The sequence below is a fragment of the Panthera leo genome, chromosome B4 (genome assembly GCF_018350215.1).
Source record: "Panthera leo isolate Ple1 chromosome B4, P.leo_Ple1_pat1.1, whole genome shotgun sequence".
NCBI lineage: Eukaryota > Metazoa > Chordata > Mammalia > Carnivora > Felidae > Panthera > Panthera leo.
This window is the reverse complement of record NC_056685.1, coordinates 114,595,067-114,618,946: the sequence shown is the minus strand read 5'-3', so window position 1 is coordinate 114,618,946 and position 23,880 is coordinate 114,595,067. Positions and strand designations below refer to the sequence as shown.

At 42.3% G+C, this 23,880-nt stretch overlaps 1 protein-coding gene and 1 long non-coding RNA gene across 3 annotated transcripts in view; one reads left to right on the top strand and one right to left on the bottom strand.

The window, feature by feature from the left end:
* Positions 1-23,880, bottom strand: part of CRADD (CASP2 and RIPK1 domain containing adaptor with death domain) — a 175,792-nt gene that overhangs the window by 145,684 nt on the left and 6,228 nt on the right. The window lies entirely within an intron of this gene.
* On the top strand, positions 3,956-22,413 carry LOC122224932. Its single transcript, XR_006205034.1, has 4 exons — positions 3,956-4,189; positions 8,606-8,711; positions 10,316-10,499; positions 18,107-22,413. It is a non-coding gene; the product is annotated as an uncharacterized LOC122224932 (long non-coding RNA).

The window sequence follows — 23,880 nt, the reverse complement described above, 5'->3', positions numbered from 1 at the left end:
AAGAAACAAAAAGTGGTTTGGAACATAAACAGGGAGGGGAGAGTCATAGGAGGGGAATGGTAAGAAGTGGAGCAGGAGCCAATTTATGATAAGGAGTTGGTATTTTATTACAAACACAACGGAAACCCTTTGGCATATTTTACGCTGAGGAAGGACATGATCTGATTTACATTTTTAAAAGATCGCTCTGGTTGCTCGGTGGGAAATGAACTGTAGGAGGCAAGGATGGAATCAGAAAAACCAGTTGGGACAGGGAAGACAGAAGCCAAACAGCAGTTGAGTAGCTGACATTTTCCTCTGCCATCTGTTAACATTATAGCATCAGCCCAGGGCAACAGGCTTGTTGTTTCCTTTTGCTTCTTGGCCTGTGCTTCCCTGCCCTGCAGATGGAGTCACTCGCTCTAGGTTACACTGAGAACTAGAGAAGAGCCCAGGACCACCTTTCAGATGCTTTGGCTTTTGATTCCAATCTCCACTCTAACCAAGGGAACACAAACAACACTATATAAATGGCAAGTAAAACAGAAAACAAGGCAACACAGTCAATTATGGAAAAATAGGTGCTGCTTACATAAATGGGTTAGAAAAAAGCTAGGGCAGAAAGCCACCACCACGGGGTGAAAGTGCCCAAGTTTAGCTAGCGAGATATTGTAATGGGATCATGAGAAACTTGTTATATCACCTGCAGGAAATTACTTTCTATCTGGTGCCAATGTACCTGATCACAAACACCACTTGCCCCCCAGACCTTTTGCTTTTTTTTTTTAATGTTTATTTATTTTTGAAAGAGAGAGACAGAGGGAGAGAACAAGCAGAGGAGGGACAGAGGGAGAGGGAGACACAGAATCCGAAGCAGACTCCAGGGTCTGAGCAGTCAGCACAGAGCCCAATGAGGGGCTCGAACCATGAGATCACGACCTGAGCTGAAGTCGGACACTTTACCAACTGAGCCACCCAGGTGCCCCATGAGATCCTTTGCTTCTTACACATACAAGTTAATGATTACTGTCTGATTGTTTTCTCCACATTCATGTGTGTAAGGTCTTGTTGTCTTCACGTTCACCACGTGGGTACTACCTTGTGAGCTCAATAAATACAAAGACAAAACCCCTGTTTGGGGTCTTGTCTCCTCCCAGACATTAGCCTCTCTCATATTCAATTCTGCATCCACTCTCTTGCTGGACAAGAGAGAACTCCAGACTCATAATCTGCAACACTCAATGATCTTCGGCTGCTGCTCAATTCAGCCCAAAAGGCGCACAGCACTCCTCTCTATAAACAATTCACGATGCAAAAACAAGGGGTTCAAATAATACTCCAAGACATGTGACTTCACTAATAATGTTCCCCTTTGCATTGAAAAGATACTACTACTAAATATCTAAGCATGCTGGCATGTACTGTCTGCAAACATTGCCACTAATAATTGCTCACATCCCTATTACATGCATGTTACCCAACCCACCAAGAGGTGGAGTTTACTTCCCCTCCCTCCGAATTTGGGCTGGGGCTGGCCTTGTGACTCACCAATAAAATGACCAATATTTATTGACCAATAAAATGTGGTGGAAGTGATGTGGTGCCAATTCCAGACCTAGACCTCAAGAGCACCTTCCGTATTTACCCACTTGGAATCCAGTGACCATGCTATAAAGAGACTGGACTAGATGCCAGAGGAAATGAGGCCTTAATGGAGAAGAACAAAGAGGTCCCATCTACAACCAACACAAGACACGTGAGTGAAGCTCTCTTGGACATTCCAGCCCCAGCCAAGCTCTGAAACTGAAAGCATCTGCTGCATTAGTGATACTAAGTGACACCACATGGAACGAAAGAACCACTCAGCTGAGCCTAGCCAACTTAAAAAATTGTGAGGAATAAGCTATTGTTTTAAGCCACTGTATTTTAGGGCAGTATATGCGGCTATAGTTAACTGATATAAAAATGTGTGAGTTGTTGATTCACAAGGCCCTGTGCAAATCATGAAGTCATCCAAGGATGTTAAACAGATCAAACCAACCAGAAAAGCCCATGGATGAAGTTACTTTATTATTGTTTAGTTTCCTGGGGAAATTCGCATTGCCTCTTCTGACTTCTAGGCATATGTATTAGTTTTACATTAGAAGCTAAAGTACTCTAATTTCTCATGCTCAAGTAAATTTAACATGTTTTGTTAAGAATCATTTATGTACTGTACTGGAAAATAAAAGATAAACTAGACCCAGGCTCTGCTCTCTAAGAGTTTATATTTAAGTGGAAGAACTACATGTACATAAATATTTCCAATTGAAGCAGAATGTGCTTATTTGATAATCAAATCACATAACTAATAAGTACAATGGATGAAAGAGGTCATTCACATGGAATTTCAATAGGTCAAGGCAAAAACCAGGATACTCCAGACGGAAATATGAACAGGAGCAAAGACAAAGAAGCACTGTAGTACAGAGTATTTTTTAGGAATGGCAAGTTCTCTGACAACTGAGACCCAGCATGACACAGCTATTCGAGTCCAAGTGAATCACTCCCTGTGCAAGCCCTGTGATGTGCTTACCACATGAAGCTATGAAGAGAGGGGTGACCCTATGAAGAGAAGGACCCAAAGTTATAAAATGAGGACCCCTGATGTCAAGGTGTTAAAACAAATTATCTATGAATCTATCGTGTATATTTCTAATTCTCTTTTACTCTACCTTGCAGGCAGTCAACAACACCATCTGTTCTCCACTTTGCTAAATCCTTCCCCTGTCTCAAGTTCTACGTTTGCTTACCCATTTATTCATTCAACTGTTTTTTATCAGGCACCAACTATTTGTCAGGCACTGTTCTAGGTGCTGAGGATACAATAATGAACAAGGCAGACAATGGCCCTGCCTTCATGAAGATAAACAGGAATGAAGGATAGGAGGCAGATACGGTAGGTGGTCAGAGAAAACTTGAAGAGGGCATATTTGACCAGAGGTGTGATCGAAGTCAGAAAGCAAGCCATGGGACCATGTGGGGAAAGAGCATTCTAGGCAGAGGAATGAGAAAATGCAAAGGTCCTGAAATGTCTGCAATATTCCAGGAAGGAGGCTAGTGAGGGAGGAAAAGAGAGGTGGAAAAGGAGATCATAGAGGAAGCAGGGATCCAGTTCACAGAGGCAGTTATAGGTAATGACCAACACTTTGGATTTTGTTTTTAGTGTGATGGGAAGCCTATCTCCTGATGCCCTTTCCCAGCCCTAACCCCGCCCCAACAAGCCTCTACTGATCACTTCTCCTTCCTGTGCATTTATCACCTGTCCTTTTATTTGCCACCCCGTCTATATTCAATGGATTTCTATTCATCTCTAATGCATCAATTCTATTTCCTCAACTATGTCTCAAGGACAAGAATTGTATCATATTCTCCTCTGCATTTCCAGGGCTTGGCACCTACCTACATGGTGCTCAATAAATCTTTTTGGAAGGTGATAACGATGATGTAATCCCTTGAAGTCCTTTCCAGCTGTAAGATCTATGTTTCCTTTGAACTCTTTTGACAAACTAGTTTGCGCTATGACTCAGAGGACTGACATCTTTCTAGATATTTTGAGATTACAGTCATCCATTAAATGACTGAGATGAATCACATCAGAGTTTTTATTTAAATGAAGGTTGTACCACTTGGAATGGGATCCTCTTAAGTGGAACTACTATTAGTATTTGTACTTTAAACCATTTGAACCTCAGGAGAGGCATATATTGCTATTAAGTAAATGCTATCCTGATGTGATCCCAACACCTGCCATTAAAGATGGCCTCGAATTCTTTGCTGCTTCTCCTAATGAAAGGTGGAGGATAATTCCCCTCACCTGGAGTCTGGGTTGGTCTTAGCGACTTATCTGACCAATAAAATGTAGGAGAATTAGTGTTCCGGAACTGATGGGGCTAGGTCACAAAAAGCCTTGAGCCTTAAAGTTTCCACCCACACCTTTTGGAGACACTCCCTCTGGAAACCCAGCTGCCATGCTGTAACTCAAGCACAATGGAGAGACAATATGTCAGTGCTCAAACCAACAGCCACAGCAAAGTCCCCTGCCAAGAGCCAGCATCAACAGTCGACCACCCCAGCCCAGACACAGGAGTAAAGAAGCCATCCTAGAAGTGGATCCTCCAGCCCCAGCCACTTCAACTGACATCCTATGGATCAGAGACAAACCACACAGGTAAGTCTTCTCTAAGTTCTTAACCCACACACCAAAATGGTTCTTTGAATCTGCCATGTTTGAGGGCAGTCTGTTATACAATAGTTTTTTTTTTTTTAATTAAAAAAAAACTTTTTTTTTAATTAAAAAAAAAAAAACATAGAACATCACTACTCACAAAAGTGCCTGTCCCCCAATCATTTATAAAAATGACAGATACACACAGTCCAAGATTTGTCCTATGTCCAATGAACTGCTCTTCCCAGAGATTTAACCCATAGGCATAGGGAAGACAAATGAGGTGATTTTGAATGAGTACTCTGAATCAATCTCACTACTAAAATTGCAGGCCAACAAAAGTCACCTGAAATGCATCCAATGTAAAAGCCACAGCATCCATTTGGCTATACAGGTCACAGAATTATGCTATTGACCAAATTATACATATTTTCACTCAGTCACCCAACAGGCAAGAAAACAACTTAGAGTTGACCCTTGAACAATATGGGTTTGAACTACGTGGATCCACTTACACATGGGTTTTTTTCAGTAAATACAGTACAGTATGGCAAATGTATTTTCTCTTCCTTGTGATTTTCTTAATAATACTTTCTTTTCTCTAGCTTACCTTATTGTAAGAACACAGTGAATAGTAAATAAAAATACAAAATATGTGTTAATTGACTGTTTATGTGATTGGTAAGGCTTCCGGTCGACGATAGGCTATTTGTAGGTAAATTTGGAGAAGTCAAAAGTTACTTGCGGATTTTGACTGCGCAGAGGGTCAGCACCACTTAACCGTCATGTTGTTCAAGGATCAACTGTACTATACTATTTAAAAACATGGGTGGGACTTAAAACAGAAATTAAATGCACAATTCTATCATGCAAATAAAAAGATCCAACTGCTAGACAATGATTACATGCAACACTAGGAATCTGTGAAAATTATTCTCAGACGCTACCAGAATGGAAAACACTCAACTGCAAATGGTCCCTCTCTTTTAGAACATCCTTTTGTTTGTGCAAAGAAGTTCTATTATGAAAACAAAAGCTCCTCAAAATGGGCAGGCATTTTTAGCCCCATCAGTATGAATATCACTTTTCCCCAACAATAGTCATTTCAGACCCTGCACGTGAGAGGCTTCTGGGAAAGCAGCCTGCTCATTTTATACCCTCCTCCTCTTCCTTCCCCCACTACCTTCTTCAAGTCATGTTTGGTTCTTCAAAACACACACACACAACACAATACAGAACCATTATGTGGTGCCAAGGGCAGGGAGGAGGGGTAAGATGAAGAGAACAAATTTTGGTAGTAAATGCTTTAGAGCATCAATGTTTCACATAAACTACTACCTCGTAGTATGTCTAATCATATTCCACCACGGTTTTCATAATATGAATTCACACTCACCACTGGTATGCCATTTTTAAAAATCAACAGAAGAAAATAAGTTCTCAAGAAAACCCCCTACAAGCGAGAGGCATAGCAATGTGAAAATGGCAAAATGCTTTTAACAGAAAACATCACCTTCCAGATTTATAAGCATGTGTGTTTGCTTGAAAAATAATTCATTATCAATAACAACAATAAAATCATAACAAAAGGAACCAAATGTCGACATTTATATCACTAGCAGCTACGTGGGTACATGCATTTTTCAAAAGAGAACTCCAGAATTTAATTAGAGAAAAATGTATTAACCTCTGATAAAAATACTTAATGAAAGACTAATGACTTCCTTCACACAGAAACCATTCCTTCAGCAGCAGTAAATCATTAGGTCAGCAAAACACATGTCTAAAAACACATGTATTTATATTCCTACACTGCATTGTATTTCTAAAACTGCTTAAAAGGCACGAGTAGCTAGTAACACCATCAAAGCACACACAGTGACATTTTGGTTACGTGGCTCTCCCTATCAATAAAATGAAAATTAAACAGGAATTTAAGAAATGTAGCAGAGGACATAAATCATGCTCTTTTCATTTCAGTGAGAACATTAGCAGCTCTGTGTCTTCCAGCCTCGGGAGCCATTACTTATATGTGAAATTCAAAAGAAGAGGAAGGCGTTTAAGCCAATAATGAAAGCAAGTTTGGCTAAATGTCAAACCACATGATACTAAGTTTCTTGCACCTTATTTATTACCAAGAAAGCTAAAACCTGCTCAATGGTCTTCTCTAATGCCAAAGCACCACTGATGGGGGAAATGAATATATGTCAAATTTACCTCTTCAAATCACTAATGTGGCCTGACATGTTCAGGCAGACAGGAGCCTGTCACCAAGGTATAGAGGATTTACATTTTCCACCTCAAATGGCCCTAACTCAGAAATAGACCTGTTATTAATACACGGGTACACAAAAGGGAACGTATAGTACCTAGGAATTGAATCATAATGCATTCCTCAGAGTCCCAAATACAGAAAAATTTAATAATCTGAAACATCAGATTATTTCATTCAGTCAAGTAATTTTTTTGGTTTCATGAATCTCTGTGATTACCTGGTCCATTGATGGACCACTGATGGTCCAATGATGGCTACTCAAAAAATAATTACTGATGGGCAGGCACTGCCCTAGGGGGCAGGGGCTGTCCTGGGCCCTGGGGATACAGGGTAGCAGCCCCACTTCTCAAGGAGCTTCCAGTCTATGGAAGGGTAACTCACTGGTCAAGTAAAAACAAATTCAATCAAGTACAGGGATAGATTCTGATGGTGTTGAAAGCTCCAGAGGAGACAAAATAGGATCACACGATAGAAGGTGACGGACGAGGGCTCTAATTTGGACTGCCCAGGGAGGCCTCGCTGAAGAGGCCCGACACCTAAATTACCAGAGGAGCTAATCATGACAGGAAAAGTAGGAGCAGGGCACACCGGAGGAAGGAAAAAGCTAGAACAAAGGCCTCAGCAGAAACTGCCCTGGGCACCAGGAGAAGCTGCTAGTTGACCTGTGTGGCTGGAGCACGGTGAGGGACAACAGCAGATGTGACTGGAGCAGCCTTCCGACCACAAGGGCCTCATGGGCTCCCATACGGGTTAGGACTCCATTTCAGTACAATGGAAAACCACCGGAGGAGGGTTTGCTCAGAGGAGTTGCACACTGCAGTGTGGAAAATGGATGTACTCCCGTACATGTGGAAGCCACTGTAATTATCCTGGCAAGGGAAGAAGATAAGTAGACAGATCTGAAGAACATTTTAGAAGGTTGGGTAATGGAACAGATGTTGGGGAGGAGGGTTAGTACGGGAAAAGATGAAAGCAAGGATGATGATTCCCAGGTTTTCAGCTGGAACCATGGGAAATCAATATTTCTGTCCGGGTTAGGTCCCTCATTCCTTCTCCAGTTGGACAGCTGGAATTAGAACCTGACCTTCTACTTCCTAATCCAGAAGTCTTTTAATTAAGAGTATTAAATTGAGATTTCCACATTAAATAATACCCAGTTTTTCTATTTTGCTATTACTAATTATTCACACAAAGGCTCAGAATAATTTCAAGGTAAGTGTGCATTAAAAATCAAAAACATACACAAATCAACATGTGATAGAATTTCATAGAGCGAACATGCACACACACATGCGCACACACACACACACACACACACACGAAGTACATGTTAAAACTATCCCAGTACGGTCTATATTTAAGTTAATAGTACCAATGTCAGTGTCCTGGTTTTGACAATGTATTATGGTTGTATATAAGATATTTTTGGTTGGTGGGAACTGAGTGAAAGATACCTGCGAACTCTCTGCACTACTTCTGGAACCTCTTGTCTTAAATTATTTCAAAGTAAAAAGTCATTAAAAAAAAAAATCTTGTCTAAGGACACAGAAGCAGTGGGAAACAGCCAATATCTAAGTCTAGATCACCTGATTTCTCGTTCTTTTGAGTGTACCATATTTTTTATTCAAAACTTCTTTGAATTAGGGGCGCCTGGGTGGCTCAGTCGGTTGAGCAAACCAACTTCAGCTCAGGTCATGATCTTGCCGTTTTTGAGTTCGAGCCCCGCGTCGGGCTCTGTGCTGACAGCTCAGAGCCTGGAACCTGCTTCAGATTCTATGTCCCTCTCCCTCTGCCCCTCCCCTGCTCACGCTCTCTCTCTCTGTCCTTCAATAATAAATAAACGTTAAAAAAAATTTTTTTTAAACTTCTTTGAATTAAAAGAGCCTTAAGATAAAAAAAAAAAAAAAAAGCAATACCTGATTGGCATCTGTTTTCTTGCTTTCTAAAGAGAAACTGCCTTTTTGCCCCTTTTGAAGGCAGAAAGAATCTTTGGTTGTGTTCACTTCTGCCAAGAACATGGGCAGCATGCAGTCAGCAGCCTTGGAGGCAAAATCTACATTTGGCTGGTCTATAGTAGGTGCAAAGAAACACTCATTCTAAAAACAATTAAAATGTCAGTTTTGTGTCTGTTTTCATTTCCCAAGTGAACTGAACAAAATAACCTAAACAATGGAAGCCATTGGTGAAACGAATCCGGATGGAGCTTATCAAATGTGAATGGCCCAGAGTGTGGAAAACCAGTGCCCTCAGGTGGGTGATTTTCTCTCATTTTTCCAGGGCCACTGCTCTCTCAAGAACTATCAACAGTGCCAAAAGACCAACAGCTGTGCCCCCATTCACAGGCTCACCACAGCACCTACAAGGTGAATTTTCCTGGAAAAAGTTGCAGGGGTTGGTTTGGTTGTTTGTTTTGTACAGGGTAGAGAAAGGATGGAAAAAATGGAGATACAGTTTCCAGGTGGTGGCACAGCGTGACCCTGAAAACCAGGTTGAGATACTTCCCTCTCACAAGGGAAACTGCAAGGTTGAGGGTCATGCCAAGCAGAGCCACAGTCAGTTACCACCCGGGACATGGGATTCTCGGTTTTCCCCAAAGCCTATCGCTATCAGACCTAACAGCACCGACCTAAAGCCAACTTAAGTTAAAATGAGAAACGGAATGAAAATCTCTGTCTCTGCTAAAATCTAGGGAAACCTGGAAGGTATGGGGCAGATAAGTCAGCCCCAGAAGATGGCAGATGGAGTGATGTTCTCTCTCCCTAGGCCAGTTTCCTCACATTCAAGGCTCGACCTCCGCCCCCAAGCCCAAACATTAAGATTATCCATCAGCTTATCTCTCTCTTACCTGCCTCTCTCTTTTTCTAAACACATCAATTCTTCATTTGAGCCAAACAATCTATTTGCTATCCTTCCCCTCACAGAATCCACTCATTCAAGGACCTACTTTGTAAAAAGGGCAGGTATATAATTCAGAAAGTGAAATGACACTGACAATACTAAACGCAAGAGGAGAAGCTGGGGAAAGGTCATTCCATTTGCAACATGATAGGTTTAATGTTCCAGCAAAACATCTTGGGAAGGTATCTTGGAGAAAGCACTCAGCATCTACTCTGGACTGGCTTCTCCCCTAGTAATCATGACTACCTTCCCCCCGACCCAGAGCTGCCCTGGAAGCATTCCATACTTTACCCTTCTTCCCACTGAGATTGCTCAGTCATGCTTCATGCTCTGGTGCCACTCTATTCTCTGTACGCCACTGTTAAATGTCCAGAAATTCACATGCATGTCACCCCTCTATTGCCATAAAGACTACAAACTCCTTGAAGGACCTTCTAGTTCTGATGTAATCACTTTGACGCCTTTTAGAGCCCACAGCACTTTGTGACACTCAAAATGTATTGTTAACAAATGCCTCAGGGGATTGAGAAACCTCATACAGCCACACTTCTGAATAACAGACAGAAATAGCACAATGGCTGTCTCAGGGAATGGGAAGAAATTTCTTAACCTTGCTTGGCATTACTTGTCAAGAGGTTTGAATTTCAGTGGTAAATGATTTCCTTCAAAGGAGGTGAAAACAGAGACAAGATAGGGGGTTGTAAAAAATACACTAAATACGTGACAGATGAGAACAAAAGCCAAATCCTCATGACGGCAAACCTTGCTTAACTCTTTTTGTGGTTAGTACCCAAATGCTAACATTATCTCATCACCCCAATACTTCATTTTGAGACTAAACCATGAGTAAGTATATGGGATAAGCTGAAATTAAATCCTCGTGTGAATGTGCAGAGTACAAAGGAGTTTTATCTGTTTGGTTTACCTAATTCTTTTTCTCTTATGTACAATTTTAGAAATGAAAGAAAAGGTTCAATGGCCCTGGTATGATGAATCGCTTCTGGCAAAATTTAATTCTAAAGAAATGGCAAAGATAATAACATACTTTCACAGAAAAAGTTTGTCCTGAAGAAGGGCCTCTCCCCTTTTGACTCTCAAAACAATTTTAGAACCAAGCATTAGCTTTAATCCAGCACTCTGGTAAGCACAAAGAAAAGAAAGGTAAACAAAACTGATTCCTGTCATGCAAAGCTATTTTCTGTCCCTTCTAACTCTTTATACGAAGTGTGGGGCAGACCTTCTCTGTAAAGGCCCAAATAGTAAATATTTTCTGGACCTTCTAGGCCAAAAACTCTCTATTGCAACTACAGAACTCTGCCTGTATAGTGTGAAAGCAGACACAGACAACATATGGACAAATAAGAATGGCTGTGTTCCAATAAAACTTTATTTATAGATGCTAAAATTTGAATCTCCTATAATTTTCATATGTCATGAAATATTCTTCTTTCGTTTTGTTTTTGTTTCAACCCTTTGAAAAGGTAAAGACCACTCTTAGCTCACAGGACACACAAAAGCAGGTAGTGGACTGGATATGGACCACAGGGACATGGCCATAGTTTGCCAACCCCTGCTTTATACCAAAGGCAAGGTGGCAGCAAAAAGTCAAAATTAGCTTGGAAACTTCAGCTTGCTTCTAAAAGAAGGTTGTTGGGGAAGGAAGAGGAACAGAAGGTGAATAGAGAAGGAAGAGGGGATGCCCATGAGAAACCAGGAAACTGCAGCCTAAGGGAGGAGAAACCCAAGTAAAAGGGGTGAAAGCTTGGGGCTGTGGGAGGAGGGTAGAAAAAAGGAAGCAGGAGGCCAAGTTTCTAGGGCATCTGTGGGAAATGAAGGGATGAAAGGGAAGTCAGCTAATGAGTAGCCCAGGGGAGGGGCTGTAGATTAAACTGTGAGAAAGCTGAACATCATAAAAATGCAGATTAACCAAGCAGCCCAGAATTTAAGAACTGAGGCTACTATGTGTACAAAATTATTCTCTTAGCAGGCAAGGACAATTCTCCTTACAAGTCTGTTGGGTTACGTGCCTGTTGGAGACGGTGATTTTCATTTTGCTTTTATCTTATGCAATTGCTCCTAGGAATATCAGTTCAAGAAGGCCAATTGTGAAAGCCTCAAGTCTTCAGTCTTAGAATTTCCCTCATCCTTTTTTTTTTTTTTTTTTTGAGAGCGAGAGAGAGTGAGTGGGGGAGAAGGGCAGAGGGAGAGAGAGAGAGAGAGAGAGAATGAGAATCTTAAAGCAGGCTCCACATTCAGCATGGAACCCAACATGGGGCTTGATCCCATGACCCTGGGATCATGACCTGAGCCAAAATCAAGAGTTGGACACTCAACCGACTGAGCCACCCAGGCACCCAAGAATTTCCTTCATCTTTAAAATGATTTGGCCCTGGGAAGAGATGGGCTTCAGGGGCTCTAACTGCTGCACCCACTCCTATACCTAATCTGTACCTCTATGAGACAAATTTTCACCAGTGAGAAGGTAAAAAACACACTCATATGTGAGATTTCATTGTTACAACAGTTAAAAATAAAGCTGATAAAATGGTTTAATAACCAGACAGGTTAAAAACTGCAATGCACAGAGACGAGAACAAAATGCTTTAAGTTTTATAAAATGAATGGTTAAAGGCTGGCACCCAGCAAACATTAAATAGCAACCTTTAAGAAATGCCAAAGAGTCAATTTCATGGAGGATCAAGAACCAAAGGGTTATTATCTATTGGCTACTGAGGAAGACTGACAAATAAGATAAAGTTAAAAAAGTGATAATAGTGTCATGGGCTGAACTGTGCCTCCCCAAAAGCCATATGTTAAAGCCCTAACCTTACCCAGTGCTTGGGAATGCAACTGTATTTGGAGTCTTTAAGAAAGTAATTAAGTTAGAATGAGGCCATTAGGGTGACCCTAACCCAATATGAGTAGTATCCTTGTAAGAGAAGGAAATTAGGACACATGGACACACACACACACACACACACACACACACACACACACACACACACACAGGGGAGACCATCTGAAGAGGCAGCAGGAGGGCCACCATCTGCAGGCCAATGGGGCCTCAGAAGAAACCAAACCTGCTGACAACTTAACCTGTGACTTTCAGCCTCTGGGACTGTTAGAAAATAAATTTGGGTTGTTTAAACCACCTAGTCTGGATACTTTATTATGGCAACACAAACAAACTAATATAAACAGTTATGACACCTAGAGATTAAGAGGAAGGTGAGGGGAGCAAATAAGGCTACCACAGATTCATACACTCAACCAACATTTATTGGTCCCAATAAGTATTTCTGCAATGTGCTAGGTTCTGAGTCTACAAGGGTGAAAAACTGAGTTCTCGCCTTCGATGAACTCACAGTCTACTTGAGGACAAAATTTCCTAACATAGTACGGATGCGCCATAACAGAAATATTCCCATGACACTTTGGAAACACAGAAGAGGGGTTTCTCAGTCAGCCATGAAAGGGGTGCACAAAGCTTCAAGAACAAGGTAACGTCTGGGCTAAGGGCTTTCAAAAAACCAAACAACGACAACAACAACATTACTTCCTTCTGGTTGTTTGAATAGGAATATATTTTCGAAGTGGAGAAAATAAATATCACTGAGGAAGAGGAAGTGTGATGTGAGCGATGGGAGGTCCTCCTTTGGCCATGTGGAGTTAAGGTGGAGGACTGAAGTGCAGCTGGCTATTCGGCCAGGAGACAGGGATTTGGAAGAGGTCACTTTGAGGTGGTCATCAAGCCAGGAGTGCAGATGGGCTCTGCCCTAGGAGAAGGTTGCTGGGAAAGGAAGCTGAGCCTCCAGCCAGGGAGAAGATAAGAATTTAACACATCTCCAGAGAAGAGAAGCATTTAAGAGGCAAGTAGGGCAAGGAGAAGCTGAGAAATAATAAATGGAGGGGCAGGAGGAAAAACAACACCGAGGAAGGGGGCAACACCAAGAATGAAAGAGAGAGCGGCCCCCATGTCAGATGTTGCCAAGACAGCAAGTGGCAACCTGAAAAATGCCAATGGACTTAACCAAAAGTCCCTGGTGACCTCTGTGAAAACAGCTACAAGGAGCAGAAGTGCAATGGCCACAGCTTGAGAAGTGAATCACTGTGTTCAGATGGGAGGACATTCATGAAAACTCAAGGAAATAAAAGCCACTTGAGTCATCTTCTGGGGCTGGTAAGAGAGGAGGAGATGGACGACACAGAGGCAGTTGCAACAATAATGCTGGGGGTTGAGGCTGGGGGGGGCGGTTTGCGGAGGGGACTCTCGTTCTGTTCTTCCAGTCTTCTGGGGGCTGCTTGAAGAGAGTGGAAAGGAAAGAAGTGAGGCAAAGGAGAAAAATGGCATTTATTGACTACCTGTGAGGCACTCGCTGACATGAAAAACACTACCTCCATTAACACAGCACTTTTTGTTTTGAAAGATTCATTCATATACCCTCTCATTTAACCTCAACAACTACTCTCAGGGAAGAATACCGGCAGCTCTGTTTTACACATGAAGAAATTAACATTTAGAGGAAAAAAATAAAAACAAAGTAATCTACCTGACCTCACAGAGCAGATAAAGGTAGAAGCAGGACTTCATCCGGAGCCTAGACCCAGTATCTCCAAACGCTCACCCAGCATTTTCACAGAACGAAATGCTCATGGCTCTGGGCTGGGTCTCAGCTTCCTCCTATGGAAAATGGGAACGATAATAGCCTGTACCTCACACTATTAATAAATGTAAGGCACCTAAGGGGCTGGCTCACGGAAAGTGCTCGATAAATGTGAGCCACTGTCAGCTTACATTCAAGGAGCAGAGCGTGTACACAGAACTTACACACCACGTGTCCATTCTCGGTGAGCAGGAAGAGCTGTCCAAACCAGAAATCCAGGAATCACGCCGGAATCCTCTTTCTCCTTCAGCCCACAGTTCAACCAGGCAATGAGTCCTTCTAACCCCGTGCTTCTCAACCTTCGTGTCGTCACTGCCTCTCTAAGAAGACGTCCCTAATAGCGTCGCTCCCATGAAATTTTAACAGCATGGATAACTGCTTAGCTGTTTATGTACTGTGGCCCTTTTGAATCTGAATATCTGAGGATTTTTTTTTTTTTTACACCATTCCCCCAACCAATTTTCACCTTGGGAAAAGATCCCCTTGGGACCACCGCCCCCCCCACCCACCCCATGAAGAACACATCTAATAATCCTCCCTCCTAAATCTCTCTCAGCCCATCCCCTTCTTCTCTATCCTCAATGCCAGTAACTAGTCCTCACCATTTTTCATCTAGATTGTTCCAACAGCTTCCTAACTGGGCTTCTTACCCCTGTTTTGCCCAGCTTCCCATCCATATGTCACCAGAGTAGGCTTTCTAAATGCAAGTCTGTTCGTGTCAATCCCTTTCTCAAATTTCATCAAGTTGTGCTCCATCACGGATTGAACCTTTACATGGCACTCAAGGCCCCTGTCGAGCAGCACTGGGCCTGAGCCTCCAGCCTTAGCTGCCATCACACCACCCCATCCCATCCCTAGACACTAGGTGCATACAACGTAAAGCCATTGCCTCCATGCCTCGGCACTTTCTGTTACCTCTGCCTAGAATGCCCTTCCCCTCTGCCTTCTTGTGAACTCCTACTTACCTTCAACACTCAACTATACACGCTCTCTAAAGCCTTCCCCAGTTCGGTCTTACCACAGGCTAGGTGGAGCCATCCCGTCCCTTGCACATACCTCTCTGCGTCACAACTCTTCGGTTACCTCTAATGGTAATAGTGACAACTAACATTCACTGAATGTTAAATAGATGCCAGACTCTATTCTAAGCCGTTTACACATATCATCTCATTTATTTGGAGCAACCCGAGTGCAGGAATTATACTTTATTAATTTCCGTATCTAACCTTCCGTATTCCCAGCCAACAGTAGAAATTCAATAAATGCTCGCTGAAGTAATGCAGGAAGCAAAGCTTTGGAGATGCTCAGATCTGCTCTTTCCTCTGACTTATACAGCCCCTCCTACAATGATTTATAGTGTTTACTCTGATAATAAGGAGAGGGATGAGATATGATTATTCCGCCAAAGGTTTTAACAGTTTCTTTGAAATATACTCCGTGATTTAGTGAAAACAGTCATTAGGAATGCCTTTCCAAGTGCAAAGGGGAAAAAAAATCTCATCTACCATCCAGAACACTCACATATTTACAAATCTAGTCAATGTGAGGGATATAAATAGATCTTAAAAATGCCACAGGCAAGAACTTAATCACCTATAGTGGAGCAGCTTGAGAAAAACAATGAAGAGAAAAGATTTAGAAACATAATATTTAAAAACATACAAACAGGAGACCTAGAAAAAAAATCAGGTTATATAATATCCTAGTGAAACACTTTGAAATAGAATACTCATAGAAAGATAAACAGAAAAATACTTGAAACAACAGAGTGAAGAATATTCCTCATAGTTCCTTAAGGGTAACTGGAGAAGGTCATTTAAGTCCAGCGCACCCCACCCCCACCCTCTGCTAACTGAAATGAAACAGCTAGTGACTAGCCTCAAGGATAATTTAACAGACTACGTCAAATTGATTCCGAAAGTTTTACTCTCTGGAGAAAAAAAAGTATATATATTTTTACACACACACACACACACACACACACACACACACACACACACACACATATAATCTTCTTTTATTCTTTAGTTGGCATCACAAGAAATTCCAGATTTAAGTGTTAGTATCAAGTAAATAATAACGTTCTGGAAATGACTGCAGTTGAGAAAAGAGAGCGCTTCTAAAACAATGTCCTAGAGTAAAAACCCAAATACTGCATTTCACTACTCATTTGTTATAAACCGTGATTATCTCTGGGCAATAAGATTATGGATGACTTCCATTTTTTTGGTATCTTTCTAGAGCCTTTGCTTTTTAAGCAACAAATTGCCTTTATATTTGGGGGGGGGAAAAAGAGCTATTTTCACTTTTTAAAACATTTTTTTTTGTGAAACTAATAAGAACATTTGTTATTAATTTACAAGTCGCTTTCACGTATGGCAGCTACATTTCCATTTATGATAACAAATATACATACTTTAAGTCACTACATCTGGTAAGTGCAGTAAGGCCCCAAAATGATTTGACATACCTCCCAAGAAAATGTGACGTTTCTATTTTGACTCTTTGAATCTGGCCTCTAGGACAGCTGAACCAAAGAATGCAGTGAGAGTTAACACTATGCCAGCATCTGGGCCCAGGCCTTAAGAAACTGGCAGTTTTCACTTCCTGTCTCCTGAAACTCAACTACCATACTGTGAGGAAACCCCAGCCACCTGCAGAAAGGCCTATGTGGAGAGGAACCAACAGGCAGCCCCAATTTGCCAGAAATATGAGTGACACATCTGGAAAATGGCTCCTCCTGCCCCGGTTAAGCCACTCCAACCGACACCAGCTAGAGCAGAAATGAGCTGCCCCTTCTGAGCCCTGCCCAAATTGCACATGCATGTAAAAACAAATCACTGTTCAGGATCCCAGGGTCGTGGGATCGCGCCCCAGGTCAGGATCCACTCTGAATGTGGAGCCTACTTAAGATATTCTCTCTCTCTCCCTCTCTCTCTCTCTCTCTCTCTCTCAAATTAAAAAAAAAAATCATGGAAAAAATAAACAACTGTTATTTTAAGCCATCATGTTTTGAAGCAGCTTGTTACACAATAAAATATAACTAGAATTCCATATTATATTTTGCCTCTACCTTTCCCCAGTTATAATTTAAACTCTTTGAGGGTATGATTCCATCTTTACATCCATCTTCGTAGTCATTCCTTCGTTCATTTGATAAACATGTGAGGACTAATGTGTATCCAGCACTATGCTAGACAGGTTATGCAGGTACAGAGATAAAAACAGTCTCTGCCTTAGATATGATTAGTCTGTATCTTCAGAGACAAACAAAAATAGACAATGATAGCCATAACACAGCCTTTGCTGAATAGCCAGCAATGGTAGACAGTCAATAAATGTTGGCTAAATAAACGAATGACTAAATCAGGTTCTTAGAACTACTTTGGGAATTATATACTCTCATCATTTTATAGATGAGATGCACCAGTTAGCGATGTATTACTTCTTAGTTTTAAATTCGCCCTCTTTGCCCTGCTTCATGACCCTGGGGCTGGACCCTGGGAACATTTGGCCTTTGCCAGATGGTGTAGTGTTCGTTTCCATCAAAAGAGGGCACTGGAGGGACACTGAAAGCCCATAGCAGAGGCAGGGGCTTTTCCTTCGGTTTGGGATGCTTTATTCCCTCCCACCCCCAAAGTGTACTGCCAGTGGCATTTGGGAAACGCAAAGGTGCTTACTCTCCAGGGAATTTCTCTGCCACTCAGCAGACTGCTAAGGATCAACTCTGGCCCACCCACATGCTCTCCCAAGATTCTCGGCCAAGTGGGCTTACAGACCGGTCCAGCCAGTTCACTGGCCACCAGTAGGCCTCCTATTCAAGTGGCAGTCACTCATCTCCAAAGGGGACTGAAACTCAGCCTTGGGGGTGGCGAGGGGCCTCTTGCGAGCTCTTGGTACCTTCATCCTGTGCTCTCCTTCAGCCCTAGAAAAAATAGCTCCTTCCATCTGCTATTCCTATATTCCTTAGAGACCTCTTTTACCCCTTCAGTAGTTAACCATAGTTAACCTTTTACTAGTTAATTATTCTTTATATTATATTTTCCTTGTTCAAATTACTGTGTGGTTTTGTTTCCTGAATAGATCCAGACTGGCACAAAAAGGAATAAAAGGGCTCAACTACGAGGAGGCCTGAAAAAGGACAACTGCCCACAGCCCCATCAAAGGGCTGATTGAGAATAAAAAGAAATTGAAAGGGAAAAGATAAAGACTCAAGGAACAAAAACTGCCGTGTCAATCTCATTCAAAATCTTTATTTTTGTCTAATCACATTTCTTAGAAAATATTTTTTATCTTCTTTGGTATTTTTTTAACTTCTCATTTGATAAGCTATTTTTAAAAACACAATGAAAATGTTGGCTACATGTGAGACTCAAGGGAAGAAAGGGTCAGAAAATAAAGAAGCTGTAGCAGGCCCAGGTCAGGTACTCTGAGACACGTGACATGGACCAGAACCAAGAACTGGCATTGGGGACAGAAGAGCCTAGCAATTAACAGCATGGACTGGAGGGCCAGACTATCGGTGTTCAAATCTCAGCTCTGCTACTACCAAGTTATGTGACCTTGGGCAATTCATCTAATACTTTCATTTGTAAAATGCAAGTAACAATAATAGTGCTGACCTCAAAGGATAAAGTGAGTTTATGTACGTAAAGCCCTGAGGCCAGAACCCAATCCAAATGCTCTTTCTACCACCTCTCTACTTCAACATTCTCAAATCTGTTTTTTTCCGAACATCTTCTCATTTTGGAAAGGTTTCAGAAGAACTACCTTGCTCTCAAAATTGTTCTCCTCTACTTTTCCTACTACCTCTGGCCTTCGACCTCAGCCTTGCTATACTAAGACGAGATGTAGAACATTCTCCTTCCTTTAAAGGGCTTTCATTTTTTTCCAGGTCCACAACTATAGAATGGGTTCAATATAAAACCAATGGGAATGATATAGTATGGTGGACATGTCTTAACCAGCTTTCACCTCTTCCGTTTGGATCTGTCCCTTTCCCACTCCAGGTGACTCTGGTGTCCTAAACGAAGGGCTCGGGACTCAACCTAGGCCAGTCAGTCCCTGAATCTTGAGAGACGGCAAGGTGGAGGGACTCAGAGGAGGAACACCAATGGCCAGAGATGCCCAGAGGTGCCTCATTCCCACCTTACTGGGCCCTGAAATTTTAGCAATTCTCTCAAAGTTGTGAATAATCCAGTATACGTCAGAGAAATTCCTATTTTTGCCTACGTTAGCGAGAGGTCTACTGCTTGAACCAAAGAGTTCACATACATGCTGTCAGAGTGACTTACATCTTTGAGTTTCCTCATCTGTACAGTGGGGGTCTCTGAGGTCCCTTCTGGCGCTAACCTTCCACGGTAGTTCGAACAATGGGGCAAGTCCCAGCAGACGTGCTCTACTGCCTCTGCAAGTCTCCTAACAACTTGGTCATTATCACTCAGCACCTTACACCTTATATACAAATGGTGGAACTGAGACGTGCTTTAAAAGTCTCATATTTAGGTTATGAAACCACAGAGCTCTCCTTTGCCACTTACTACATCTCAGCAGTATTATTTTGGTAACAGCGTCACCACCCTCTCTGAGCATAAATAGAACATGAACATTTCCAGGAATTGTCAACTTGGCACTTCTTACAAGGAGTTAAGATTTCTTTTATAACATTAACAAAAATAAAGCCTAGGACTAAACTTCTTTTAGAGGTCACATTTCCTTCTCAATTAAAATTTACTGTTTGGAAAAGTACAATGTACCCTTTTTCCCCCCTCTGGGGGAAAAGTCCTCCAAAGAAGCATATACATATACTCCTTACTGTTCAAACTGAGCAACAAGTATAAACACAGCTGCCTATTAAAATTAAGCAAAGGCAAACATTCCTGCAGCTAGCTACAACAGCGGCCTACAAGTTTGAACGACACCCGTAAAAATAGAAAGCTACCTTGCTAAGCATACGATTAAACTCCGAGGTTGTGCCATCGGAAAAGCTGGTTATTAGAACTGATGGCTTTCGCCTTTCGATAGCAAGATTTAAGAGCTGCAAAAGTGGAACCTGATTCCAGTATCAGGAGAGCCAATACACCGTCTCCTAATCACAGCCAAGAAGATTTAGTCTTTTTTTACTCTCAAGGTAGCAAGCCGGGACAGGAGCAACCCAGGGGCTCTGTTCCTTGACCCCATGTGGCCTCACATTAGACCTCACCCCCCAAAAAAGAATAAAATAAGAGACGGGGGAGAGAGACATACCAGCCAGAATTTAGTCTTCTGACAATAGGCAGTAAAGAGAAAGACAGAGAAGTCCCTCGGGCTGCACGCCTGGGAGAGACTGGAGTAGGGGAGGGAAGAACACTGGGGGCTGGCAAATGATGGGCTCTGGAGCAGCCACCGGTTGTCAGAATTAGGGGGGAGAGAAAAGCGTACCTTGAAAATGTGTTTTTATAGGCCATGAATTAGCAGGCTTTAAAGTGCCTGGATTCCAAACTTGGCCCTACTGGGTTGTATGACCCTGAGCACATGACTAAACATCTCCATGCAATAACAGTAATAATACCACCACCTGTCTCACCACGTTATTGCCAGAATTAAATGAATTAATAAATGCAAAGGACCTGGACCAGTTCCTGGCACAAAGTAAAGCTGCCAATAAATATTATGGTAGTTATTTCACTGGCTAAGCCATTCCCAGTACATCAAGCCTGTATATCCCCCCAGGGTTCTTCTAATGGATTTATATGTTGGCAGCAGAGTCACACCTGTGTAGGGTCTAAGGTTCTGGAACATTGTTGAGCAACACAGTTCAAGAAATTCAAAGAATTAAAAACACTTGTTTTTAATCAAAACAAAACTACGTATCCTTCTACATCTCCATTCCTACCACCTTTCCACCTCACCTCACCAGGAAACAAGAACAACTCTTCAAGCAAGCACACGACTTTGGGAAGTTCATACCTGGGGAACAACAAGTGACAAAGGAGCCACGCGCCTAATCAGCTGGTCTGATTTCAAGGTTCTCAATCCTGGCTGCATTCCGCAATGACCTCACTGAGGCATTTGCGCATGTCCCTGTGCTTGCTTGTGTACACATGCATGGGTGTGCAAATGCATGTGTGAGTGTGCGTGTGTGTGTGTGTGTGTGTGTGTGTGTGTCTTACTACCACTGCCCAGATCACACCTCCATAGATTTTGGCACGGATTGGCTTGCGTCAGAGTCTAGGGATCAGTAATGTTTTAAAGCCAGGGCCGAGAAACAACAAGCTAAATCAACCACGATAGTCAATAGGGTGATTGATGTAGCCGAGTGGCCCATACATCCACAGGAGGGAGAAAAAAGTCACGGTGAGAATTTCTAAGAGAAAAGAACATAAAATCCATTTTTTAAAGTGAAATGGAAGCATCCTGCTGGGGAGAGGCCTGTCACATGTTTGCTATTCCTAGAAAGAGCTACAATTAGCTGCCAACAGATGCATTATTTCATCAGTCCCATAAATACTCGATAAAAGTCTTCCACTCTCCCTTTATGTCAGCCTTGCAGAAGCAGGGGGAGAAATCTTCTGATAAAATGCAGTACTAAACTATCAAAATTTCCTTTTAAATGATTAAAATTAGCATTAATAAAAATAAAATATTTTAGCAAAATCTTATCCCAGTACACCTCTAAAAGCCCTTGAAATTTTTCCTCTTAAAACAAAAAGCATTACTATAATTTTTTAAAAGCTTATTTCAATTATTAACACAACAGCATAATACAATTCCACTTGAAACCCAGTGGGGAGCCAAGAATAGCAAAAAAAATCCTAAATCAAGAGTTGGGAGGCCTGGATTCTAGTTCAACAATAAATTACATTAACTAGCTATGTAATCATGGGCAAGCTGACTTAATCTCCCTAGGCCTCAGCTTTCTCAGAGAAAAATTAGATGATCTATGAGTCCCTCCCAGCCTAAAATTCTGGAATACCAGAATATGTCTCCACCTTGCCGACTCTGGTACACTAGCAAATGAACATGTTTAGAACTTAGAAAAATTAAAATTCAGTCATTCTGGCAATTCTACTAATAAATTTAACCAATTCCCAGCCACTCTGCATAATCTGAATGAGAAAAACAATAAAGTGCCTTGAATATGGCACCATCTTCTATATGAACTATAGCTGGAGCCTTCCTTCCCCAACTCCACGACCAGGGGATGGTTTCTGCCCCAAACTCCTGTCTCGTTAAATAAGAAAATGTGTGGGAAGAATCTTTACAATTTTTTGCCACATCTTCAAACCATTATTTCATAGTATTTTTCTTCAAGTGACTCATTTTTACCTAAATAAAAGCTACGTATTTTTTAAAGTAACTTCACGGGACGCCTGGGTAGCTTCGTCAGTTAAACGTCCAACTCTTGATTTCGGCTCAGGTCATGATCTCACGGTTTGTGGGTTCGAGCCCCACGTTGGGCTCTGCACTGACAGTGCACAGCCTGCTTGGGGTTCTCTCTCTCCCTCTCTCTCTGCCCCTCCTCCTTTCACTCGCTCTCGTCTCAAAATAAATAAATAAACATTAAAAAAAATAAAAGTAAGGGGATGCCAGGGTGGCTCAGTCAGTTAAGCCTCTGACTTCAGGTCAGATCATGATCGCACGGTTTGTGGGTTCGGGCCCTGCCTCGGGCTCTGTGCCGACAGCTCGGAGCCTGGAGCCTGCTTCGGATTCTGTGTCTCCCTCTCCCTCTGCCTCTCCCCCACCTGTGCTCTCTCTCTCAAAAAAAAATAAATAAATAAAATGTAAAAAAAAATAAAAGTAAGTTCATAGAAAACAGTTTTACTTGCCATAAATGGAAGGAGACCATGAGATTAATATAAGGGAAAAAAGGCAACACAACTCAAATCTAGCTAAATACTGTTGTCCACAGAAGGCTTTAGGCATGAGGACCTCTTTCTCGTTGTTAAAAAGAAAAACTGGCAAGTGTCAAGAGATATATTACAGCAAAGGGAGGCTTTCATTTGGATATCCTCAGGATTGAAACAGAAAGAAAAAGGAAATGACTCTCTCGCCATGAGATTCACTCCCATATCTGCACATCACCTAAAATCATTTTAAGAACTACCCAACATCATGGCTGTGCACGCATCTCACATTTGGGGAAGCACAACAACAAATGACCAAGACTGGGCCTTTGCTGACACGCAGCCTGACTCATCTCTCCGTGAGGGAGGTTATTATCCCAGACAGGCCTGGGCTCTAGCCACACTGTCACTGAGGGCTCCCACTGGAGCTCCTGCGCCTTTGTGGTCCCCTTTATCTGAAACGTTCTTCCTCTCGGTACCCACAGAGCAGAATTCAGGTCTCTGCTCTGTGTCATCACAGCGGAGAGACTATCTCTGACCACCCCCCACGGTCTGCAAAGCCCTCCCTCACCACACACCCCCACACGCCCCCACAGCATCCCCTCATCTGCTTGTTGCCTATCCACGTCAGAATACAGAATACAGTGAGCTCCAGAAGCATACGGGCTTTGTTTCCCATAATATCCTAGCACCTAATGTCAACACTCAATATTTGTTGAATGAACAGTGAATCCCCTCAGTTGATCTGGAGGTCCTTCACGTGACTTTATTTCCTAGCGCCTGGTATCTAGTTGGCCCTCAGGAAGGACATGATGGTCACGATGGGGCTCTCTGTAGACTCCGCCCTCACCACAACGAAGGGTCTTACCGTGGATGCTGACCCACCACTCCCTCTCGAGCACACAAGATGCCATAAAGTGAACTCTACTCAGCCACACAAGTGTCTGGATAGACCACAAGCTGGAAAAACTGAGATCAACGCTGAACTTACATATGCAGAGTAGGGCTCGTTCATGGTAACGACCGGAGAAT